Here is an 8261-nt window from a genome sequence, read left to right on the forward strand (position 1 = left end):
GAAGGAGGCAGTTGCCTTAGAGCTCGACCAGGTTGAGGTTAAAGATTCCCCTGTGTGTGCGGCCGTAAGTAGTAGTGTAGCTGCCCCTCCCGAAGAAGTGGATTGGAAACAGGCATTAAGGACCGAGCTCATGAAGGATGTCCGTGAAACAGATGAAAGAGCTGTCTAAAACGCTGTTGGAGGAATTGCGGCAGGGGGCCCCTAGCCAGGAGGTAAGGCACGCCCCTCGAGAGCGAGCGTATTCCGATGGTGGCCGGGACCCGGGGAGACGATTGAGTCGGCGGGCTCGCCCACGCTTTGAATGGGACGAACAGGGGCGACCCATCTGCAAACCGTTGTGGGGAGGCCGCCGACATTATAGCCGACAGTGCGGACCTCGAAGAGGCTCGATGGGGGGTTTTTAGGACGACCGGCCACAGTGGGTCATGTGGTCGGGCCCCCTTTAGAAGACCCATCTCGAACAACGGATTCGAAGGGCGGATTGATTGGACGGAGTCCGGTGGTGGAAGCGAAGGTATGCGGTGTTAAAATATCCTGTTTGGTGGACACTGGATCCCAGGTCACCTTGTTTTCTGAAAGCCTGTCACGAGAAGTATTTGGCCAACGGAGTATGAAAGGAAGTGACCCCTCATGGCTGACCCTAAAGGGGGGCAAATGGATTGGACATCCAGTACATCGGGTATGTTGTGGCTGATGATGTAGAGATTCGTGGAATCGTTGTACCCCAGAAGGGGATTGTGGTAGTCCAGGATCACTGCTTGGGGACTCATCGAGCCCTGCTGGGGATGAATGTGATCGCCGAGTGCTGGGAAGAATTTGTTTCAGGCAAAGGCCTGTGAAGACGATCCCCCTGGCAGAACAACAAGAATGGAGGCGAATTGTTGCTGACTGCCGTCGAATTCAGACGGCGAGGGTACGGATGGACCCGAGAGGACATCGGTCGAGTGGCCTGCCGATATGCCCTCTCTATACCTGCGAGGAGTGAGGCCCTCGTATGGGTGAGGGTCCCCCAGCAAGATTATGGGCCTGAAGGCTGGGTGTTAGTTGAGCCCCACCTAGACTGTCAGAATGTGGAGGTGGCCCGGGGATTGGCAGTGGTCCGCCGAGGAAGAGTCCCAGTGAAGGTGCGAAATGAGAGTCCTTACCCAATCCAGCTGCACCGGCATCAACGGTTAGCCAGAGTGACGACAGTCGGGCCCCCATCAAGTGCGGGAAGAAAGGGACGTAAGTTTTTCGACAGGTCTGCCCCCACCGTGGTCGAGGTTGCCTTGACTCAGTCGGATGTACCCCCGAAGAAGGTGGGGGAGGGAATGCCTGGCCATCTCAGTGAACGAGTCCCTAAGAGGGGAGGGGTTACAGGAAGCCCAGACTCGGAAGTTGGAGGAGCTTCTGACCCGATGGCAGCATGTGTTTTCAACACATGATGAGATTTTACGGATGTACAGACGTAGTGAGGCATCAGATCCCCACTGGGAAGGCCGGACCCAGTCGTGAAAGGTATCGCCCTATTCCACCTACCCTGTATTCGGAAGTTCGTACCTTGCTACAAGGCATGCTGGATCAAGGGATTGTTCGGGAAAGTAGTAGTCCTTGGGCTGCGCCCATTGTGCTGGTCCAGAAGAAGAACGGAGCTTGGAGGTTCTGTGTAGATTATCGTAAGCTGAACCAGGTCACGAAGAAGGATGCCTTTCCCCTGCCCCGAATTGAAGACTCATTGGCCAGCCTAACCCGATCTGCCTGGTATTCAACCTTGGATTTGGCAAGTGGCTATTGGCAAGTGCGAGTAGAAGAGGCAGACCGGGAGAAAAACTGCTTTCACCACCCCATTCGGTCTATTTGAGTGGGACCCGGATGCCCTTCGGGCTTTGCAACGCTCCCGCCACGTTCCAGCGGCTCATGCAGAGGTGCCTGGGAGGCCGGCTGATGGAGTCAACGTTGGTATACCTTGACGACGTTATAGTTTACTCCCCCGACTTCGAGTCCCATCTACAACACCTCGAGGAGGTATTCCAGGCCATGGAACGGTACGGCCTTAAGCTGCAGCCTGACAAATGCCAACTGCTGAGGAGAGAAGTAAAGTTCCTGGGCCATTGTGTGAGCGCTGCGGGTGTGGCAGTGGACCCCGAGAAGGTCGCAGCGGTACGGGAGTGGAGTGCTCCGAAGACGGTGAGACAGGTCAGGTCCTTTTTAGGGTTCGTAGGATACTATCGTCGCTTCATTAAAGGATTCTCCAAAAATCGCGAAGCCCCTTAACCAACTGCTGGCAGGGACAGGACGGCCCCGAGGCCGGGGGTCCCCATCTATCATGTGGGACCCCGAGTGTGAGGCAGCCTTCCAACAACTTAAACAGGAGTTATTGCAAGCACCGATACTGGCTTACGCAGATTTTAACCTACCCTTTATCCTGTATACAGATGCCAGTAATTTGGGTTTGGGAGCAGTATTGGCCCAGCGACAAGAAGGAGCGGAGCGACAGCGAGTGATCGCCTACGCCAGCAGGAGCCTCCATCCCGCAGAGCGGAACGACGCAAACTATAGCTCATTCAAACTTGAGCTGTTGGCCTTGAAGTGGGCCTTGAGTGAGAAGTTTAAAGACTACCTGTGGGGAGCAAAGGTACAAGTAATTACTGATAATAATCCCCTTGTTCACTTACAGACGGCGAAGTTGGGAGCCGTAGAGCAACGATGGGTGGCCCAACTAGCAAATTACGATTACCAGCTCCAGTATCGACCCGGAAGGGAGCACGTGAACGCAGACGTCTTGTCTAGGCTCCCGGAGGAACGGAATCGAGAGGAAGAGGTAACGGAGACGGGCCCTGTACAGGACGGAGGTTGCATGGTGGGTGTTGTTGAGGCACCAGGGAGCCAACAGGAGGTAATGCCGTTGAGCTGGGGCTGGGACCCCGACCGCTGGAGAGAGCGACAACAAGGTGACGACCGGGTGAAGGCCGTAAGCCGCTGGCTAGAGCAGGGCCAGGAGCCGACGCCAGCAGAGAGGCAAGCCCAGGGTGGAACGGGCCACAAGTTGTTGGGACAATGGGAAAAACTACGATTACGTGATGGAGTACTGTGCAGGGTCACCCATGATCCTGGGATGGGCGACGAGATCAGCCAGGTCGTAGTACCTGAAGACCAGGTACAGGCACTACTCGTGGCATATCACAATCAGTTGGGGCACCAGGGACAGGAGAAGACGGTGTCTTTGCTACGCAGACATTTCTACTGGCCTGGTCTGGAGGCTTCGGTGGGTGCCTTTATTCAAGCATGTCCCCGTTGTATGTTGTATAAGGCACGGAGAGAGCCTAAGGCCCCGTTGGTTCCGATAAAGGCTAGAGCCGCCCCTTGCACATTGTGGCTATGGACTTCCTGACCCTGGGCAGGCCTGCGGATCGGTATCAAAATATTCTGGTAGTCACAGACCTGTTTACGAAGTACTCTTGGGCTATCCCTACACTGGATCAAACTGCAAATACTACAGCGATGGCACTGTGGAGGACTGTCTTTCAGCCCTTTGGGTGTCCGGAATTTCTACACTCCGACCAAGGGCCCAACTTCGAGTCGCGAGTAGTGAAGGAGCTGTGCAATTTGTACGGATGCACCAAGACCCATACTACGTCCTACCACCCCCAAGGAAATGGAGGGTGTGAAAGGTTCAATCAGACTCTGTTGGGTCTACTGGGTACTCTGGACCAGGAGCGACAAGGAGATTGGGTGAGTGCTTTACCTGCTTTGACCCAGGCATATAATAACAGTGTGCACAGTACTACGGGGTACGCCCCGACTTTCCTCATGTTTGGCAGGCATGTGAGGCTACCGGTGGATCTGATGCTGGGGGGCACCGACGAGGGGAGAGGAGGTGAGCTTAACGGAGTGGGTGGACCGTCACCACCAACATCTGCAGTTTGCATATGGGCAAGTGACCAAAGCGGATACAGGTGGCTGCAGATAAAAGTAAGAGGATCTATGATCGTACTGCCAGGGAAGCCCCTCTACTTCCTGGAGAACGAGTCCTGGTGCGGGATAACCGGCGACAGGGCAAAGGCAAGTTGAGCGACCGATGGGAAGCCGCCCCCTTTGTGGTAGTAGTACAGCAGCGGCCGGGCCAACCAGTCTATACTATTCGGCCCGAGGGAAAGGCAGGACCAGAGCGTACAGTCCATCGGAACATGATTCGACCTTGCCCAAATTATCCCAGACCCAGGGAGGAGACTCCGAGGCAGCCCGTGCCTGTGGCACCATGGGTGAGTGGATGGGCTATAGTCCCAAGAGAACGGGCGAATGTGCCTGCCCGGGTTGACCCTGTGTCCCCGCCCCGTCGGTCCCAACGAGAGAACCGGGGACGTCCCCCTGCGAGGTACGGGGACTGGACAAGAGAAGGACGTTCTAGGGACTAGAACGGATTGGCGGGGGAGGATGTCACGAAGTGACTTTGAGGGCGGAACCAAAGTGAGAGGAGAAGTTCCGCCCGGACCGAAAATGTGTAAGCCCTTGTCACTTCCGGGAAAACCCCGAACGCTCCAAATCAAGGGAAATCTGCAGCAGGTGTGTGTCCAATGATGTGGCGATTGCAGACAGGGCAGTTCATGGGTATAAAGAGGGCATCGAGGATACAGGAACGTGTGTTGTTTTTGGCCTCCCAAGGAACGCCACGAGTGGGACGGAGTGTTTGGGCGCTGGAGTAGGGCGAAGCAGATGAGAGTAATTGTGGAGTCGCTAAGCGAATTGGAGGATTTGAAAACGGCCACTGGAACAGGTTTGCCAAAGTGAAGTTGATGGAGAGAAGTCGTACTCACTCGTGTCTGTTGTACGAAGGTGCCGTAGAGAAATAGTGACATTGTGGAACAACGAAGACCTTTCTGGGCGTCTGCACGAAGCTGGGGAGAGAAAGAGAGCGGGAGGAGACCAGTATTACGAAGACTGTGAGTACATTGGATTGCTTAGATTGTTGTGTATATCTGGATGAGAAAGGGAGCGGGAAAGGACCAGTATCACGAAGATTGTGAGTACATTGGATCGTTTACATATTCCTTGCTCATACTTGGATGTGGATAACCAATACCTGTTTGAGTGATTAACAGCTTGTTGAGCGGCCCCATCGTTGGAGGACGAGACGAGTGGGTGAGCCGAAGTAGAGCATGGGTGAATGGATGTTATTTGGCTGTGGCTACACCGTAAAGTTTGGAACACTTACCGTGACAGCGACTGCAAATTCCTCCAGGACGAAATCCGACCGGGTGTGGAGTACTGACCTTAAAAAATCACTGAAGTGTGTGTAGTGCAGTGGGTGAGTCTGTCTTTGACGTGTGTGCACTAAAGCTTTGCAGTGCTGTGCCGTGTCCCTGTTGTCTGTACTTGCCCTCCAGGCCGAGAAAGGTTCCTGTTGGAAAGAAACGTAGGCTGCCGTGGCGGTGCCCACCTATTCCACCTACGCCCGCCTATAACTCCGTTCTCTGGACCCAGCTTGAAGGTGAAGTGCGAAAGCAAACAAGGTATTGTGCGGAGATATTGTGGGAAAAGCTATTGTCCTGGAATACGCTCTGTGAAGCCCAGTGTGAAGATACAGTCACTTGTTGAGTACTTACCTGTCTGTACGAGCTAAAAGCTATTGTCCTTGAATACGCCCTGTAAAGCCCAGCGTGAAGATACAGTCACTTGTTGAATACTTACCTGTCTGTACGAGCTAAAAGCTATTGTCCTTGAATACGCCCTGTAAAGCCCAGCGTGAAGATACAGTCACTTGTTGAATACTTGCCTGTCTGTACGAGCTAAAAGCTATTGTCCTTGAATACGCCCTGTAAAGCCCAGCGTGAAGATACAGTCACTTGTTGAGTACTTACCTGTCTGTACGAGCTAAAAGCTATTGTCCTTGAATACGCCCTGTAAAGCCCAGCGTGAAGATACAGTCACTTGTTGAATACTTACCTGTCTGTACGAGCTAAAAGCTATTGTCCTTGAATACGCCCTGTAAAGCCCAGCGTGAAGATACAGTCACTTGTTGAATACTTACCTTGCTACATCCTTACCGTTGTTACTTACCTGTGCCCTTAGGGATTTGTGTGTCGCCTTATACTTACCTAGGAGGTCAATGGGAGTGGAGGAGCTGTCCAGACGCTGGTGAAGTACAACCCAAAGAGCAAAGAAGCTAGGAACCAGGCATTCTTCGTTTTACCCAATACTCATTGTGTGTTCTTGCTGCCTTCCGGAGAAGAGAAGGGCGCCACGGGAAATCAAGCAGTTAAGGAAGGACTTAGGAGTAGTCAGGAGACTGGTGGAAGTTCTGGGAAAGGACGGAAGAGCCCTTGCCCCCCCCTCCCCTGGTGATTACTTACCAAAGACCTCCAGAGTTCTCAGGCCCAGTCCCCTCCTGTCAAGAGACGAAAACCAAAGTTTTAGATTCCCCTTTTCTCCTTTCCTAGATTACCTTTTTAAATAATTTAAATAAAGTTGTTTTAAATTCCCTTAACTCATCTTGTGTGTCTGGTCCTTGGGGTGATTTTGGGACCCTCCTCGAGGTGGGAACATTTGATACCACAGTGTTTAACACATAAACACACACTTGCTGAGGGCCACTTATCTGCGACTCTTTTATCTGGTGTTTTGAAGGCAGATCAAAGTTTGCGACGAAAAATTAGGTGCAAACTGTAATGAAGCAGAGATCAAGTAGTTCCTCACTATCCGCACTGAAGCTGAGATCGTTCTCCAGATTAAGGGAACGTTAAAGAGCAGGTCAGATGGTATTTTAAAGTGTCCCAATATTGTATTGGAGTCCCCTACATCAGGTTTAAATGCATCTAAGGTCAGAAAACATTGTAATTTTCTCAGAATATACATTTAATATTAGAGTCATTTGCCAATGATTAGGAAATGATTCGTTTCAAGCAAGTTCGGAGCAAGCCCCTCCCTTCCTCAAGCCCACTCTGCTCTGAATTTTCATCTGGCCAAACCTGTTGTGATTGGCACAGAGATGAGTCCTTGAGCCAGTTAGCCAGCGCTACCATTGACAAAGCCCCTTTACATAAAACAATAATATAGTCAATCCGTTCTTTATAATGACATAAAATACAAAAACACTTATGCAAGCGAATCGTGCCCACAGCTAAAGTTTAGCTGCTAAACTGTGAACACTAGGTGGATACGTTAGCCGAGTGCTAAACGTGACTAACTGATTAAACAATACAGTTTGTAAACCAAAATATGTCTACTGTAATGTTTGAAGAATGACAGACAAAAGACACTCTGTCTTAACTTTTAATCAGAACGCAGAACAGTTGTATCACAGGAGCACCAGCCGAAATCACTCATCTCTCCCGCATTAACCCTGTAACTGCCAGTGCAGCACAATAAACAGCAGTTTCACAATTATTATAAAGTCTGTGTGCTACACTACATTCTTTATTATTAAACAAAGTAATTAGAACAACGTCAGTCTACAATAATCAACATATTCTTAGGTTCACTGCGAATTATCAGAACTACTTCAGTAAGACAGTAATATCGTGCTTTACCTGGAAACCTAAAGCTGCACTAGGTATACATAACATATTGGCACAAAAAACTGATATTTTGAGCACTCAATTGAAAATGTACACCTAACGTATCAATCGTACTACTTACAGGTTGTGGTTCAGAGAGCTTGTTAGTCCAAATTAAGAAGATTAGAAGCCAACGAAGATAAAAGCCCAGATTAGAGAAGCAGTTCTTGATAAAATGACAAGCACACAACAAAAGGCTCGAACTGTATTTCTGTGGTATCCTTGAACACCGCGTCTTCTCAACATGATGTAAACGCACTAATAGCAAAAGTTTTTGTGGGCAGATCAGACTCTTTTCGTATTTCGCGGGCAGGCAGGGATTATGCAAATGTGTTACCCAGTGACGTACACCGGTAACAGGCAAAAGAGTCGAAAATATAACAACTCGTTACGGCGATTCAGAACCGACTCTCTCTTTTGAGAGACAATATCTTTATTTATCATGCACTTTTTTGATTAACAACTTTGCAGATTGTTTTCATTTAAGGATAGCTATGTTATAAACTGCAAAAGAGAGATTTTTAAAAAACCCATATGACCTGCTCTTTAAGGTGACCCTAGCGTTTTCGACTCGTGCATTACACGTCACACCCTGATGTCATGTGTCTTCTTCTTCTTCTTCTTTTTACTTTCAGAGTTTTATGGCGGTTGGCAAACCAGCTAAAAGGTGCATTTACCGCCACCAACTGGACAGGAGTGTGAAGCATTAACCGAGTGAAGCAAATAATC

At 50.3% G+C, this 8261-nt stretch overlaps 1 long non-coding RNA gene across 1 annotated transcript; it reads left to right on the forward strand.

Moving 5' to 3' along the window:
* The first annotated feature begins 5389 nt into the window (after positions 1-5389).
* On the forward strand, positions 5390-6463 carry LOC122135071. Its single transcript, XR_006153299.1, has 2 exons — positions 5390-5467; positions 6049-6463. It is a non-coding gene; the product is annotated as an uncharacterized LOC122135071 (long non-coding RNA).
* Positions 6464-8261: the final 1798 nt, after the last annotated feature.

This window comes from Cyprinus carpio, chromosome A23 (genome assembly GCF_018340385.1).
Source record: "Cyprinus carpio isolate SPL01 chromosome A23, ASM1834038v1, whole genome shotgun sequence".
In the NCBI taxonomy this organism is placed as follows: domain Eukaryota; kingdom Metazoa; phylum Chordata; class Actinopteri; order Cypriniformes; family Cyprinidae; genus Cyprinus; species Cyprinus carpio.